The sequence below is a fragment of the Poecilia reticulata genome, linkage group LG16 (assembly GCF_000633615.1).
Source record: "Poecilia reticulata strain Guanapo linkage group LG16, Guppy_female_1.0+MT, whole genome shotgun sequence".
In the NCBI taxonomy this organism is placed as follows: domain Eukaryota; kingdom Metazoa; phylum Chordata; class Actinopteri; order Cyprinodontiformes; family Poeciliidae; genus Poecilia; species Poecilia reticulata.
This window is the reverse complement of record NC_024346.1, coordinates 16,012,583-16,015,199: the sequence shown is the minus strand read 5'-3', so window position 1 is coordinate 16,015,199 and position 2,617 is coordinate 16,012,583.

Below are 2,617 nucleotides of genomic sequence, written 5' to 3'. Positions count from 1 at the left end.
TATATGGTTACATGGCTTACATAGGCAGAAAAATATTTTAGAGCACTGCAGATTGTGCCAATTGAGGGGGGAAAAATTGTGAATTCACATTCACAGTATGTGAATTCACATGAGTAATGGAGACTCAAAAGTAACTAAAATAATTTGATGTGGAGCTAAAAAACAGATTATTCACAGCCTGTAATGCATAAATTATCTCTAACATTCCGTCACAATTTCTTCAAAAGATAAACACAAAAATTACATATGTTTTCTTTGTCTTTCTAAGTTAAAAAACAAAAATACTTACTTTCACTTTGTCCCTCCATCTCTTTCAGCTGAACTGACACAAATGTGGGAATTCTGAGTAGAAGTGCTCTCTTATTGACAAACGTTCCAAAAACCTTTGATGACAGTCGCCTATGTGATATCACAATATTAAGCAGGACAGTTCCGCATATAATTAACTGCTGGACTTCTTGAGACTGTTTAAAAACTAATTTTAGATAATCTTACAGCAAAAATGAATTCATCTCTTATATTGTCAAATGAATGTATCTTTCTTCAAATCAGAGAAAAATGGTGTCAAACGTTTGTGCTACTTTTATGCTGGTTTTTGCAGCTAAAATGTTCATTTGTGCTGCTATCATTTTAAAGATATTAAGAAATGTTTCCAAAAGTCACAAAAGGTCAACCAACCCCACCCATCTTCTGCAAATCAGAMARATTTGGTGTCAATCAACTTAACTACATTTGGTTATTTTGACTTTGTAAAAGTGAGGAGGAGGGGGGCTAGTTGACCTTTTGACCTTTAAAYTTTCTTTAATATTTTCAAAGCCAAAGCAGCACAAACAAAAAAAATGTGTTGAACAAACCAGCAAAAATGAAGCCGAATCAATTTTGTCTGATTTGCAGAAGGTGGGAGGGGCTGGTTGGCCTTTTGTGACCTCTGGAAACATTTCTTAATAGTTTTAATATCTTTGAAACGACAGCAGGACAAATAATCTAGCTGAAGCAAACAATGATGAGTTTGAAATTAGATCAGTGTGGCATATGTATTACAAACGGTCTTTATATTTGCAGAAACATTACCGAGTGAGCAATGTAAGCAACAAACTATCTTTTACACATTTCTCTCCTGTTACCATGCCAACAAGAATTCAGGCAGTTAAGGGAAAGTAAAGATTCTGAGTGCATGTATTCTTTTGTCCTTTAGAAAATTTTCATCTTTGNAGCAAGATGAAAAAGATGATCCCACGACGTTGCATCAGAGTGACAATCTCCTCTTTTATATTGAAAATCATATCATTATCCTGGTAGCTGTCCAAACTGTCTCCATCHATTAGTCCCCTTCTTATTAAGCGTTTTCTTCGCATACTCCTGGCCCAAGATGGAAAAAATACAAATGTTTAAATGTGTACATTGATCAGCAGATGACTGTTAAACATAATAGCTAACAAAATGCTTATATAATATACCTGACTCTCGTCTCTCGGTATGAGATTGTTGGTTCTCCATTCGAACCGTAGTATCCATTATTTGCTAAACGAAGGCTTCGTTTCAACATAGCTGCACAAAAAGAGAAAAAACAAAGTCATGAAAGAGGGATCACTGACTGTCACAAAGCATTTTAAATACACACACACACGCACTCATATATATATATATATATATATATATATATATATATGTGTGTGACTTCGCTGAAAGACGTTGTTTGAGCTTTCACGGTGTTCCGTAGTTCTTTAGACGAACGCGCTCTATGAAAGCGCTGAACAAGCGCGTGCTTGTTATGAGCGCTAGGAACATATCTGATGGGGAAACGCAAATCGACTTAACACCTGTTGAGGTGGGTCACTTTGCCCTGTGTATTGTCTTGAAGGCATGGCAGCAGGTTAAACTGTGGAACAGATTATTTTCCCCCAGACTTGCAGAAGTTTGTGATTTTGAAGCTATGTAATGTGTTTTATTCGGTCTGTTCACTAATTGCAAAGAAAAAAAATGTTAAGGAGAAGTATTTTGCAGAGCACATGTGTCAAGGTTAATTATTTAAATTAGGGTTTGCAGAATTTTTTTTTTTTTGCCCAGAAAATCAAGATTCAAATGTTGAAGTCCAATTTTGCAAATAGTTAAATTGTTAAATTTAACAATGTAATTTTTTTTCTGATGCCATTTTTATGTTTACTCAATGAAGTTGTCAAATATACAAGAAAAGTGCGAGAAGCACAATGGACACTTTTGATATTTGCTTCAAAAGTAGCTAAAATTATTTGATGTTGAGCTCAAAAACAGATTATTCACAGCCTTAAACAGAAAATGAGTTTTTGCATTTCGTTGATTCACCTCATCAATTGCTGAGGTGCATTTGTGTGTTTGTATATGGTTACATGGCTTACATAGGCAGAAAAATATTTTAGAGCACTGCAGATTGTGCCAATTGAGGGGGGAAAAATTGTGAATTCACATTCACAGTATGTGAATTCACATGAGTAATGGAGACTCAAAAGTAACTAAAATAATTTGATGTGGAGCTAAAAAACAGATTATTCACAGCCTGTAATGCATAAATTATCTCTAACATTCCGTCACAATTTCTTCAAAAGATAAACACAAAAATTACATATGTTTTCTTTGTCTT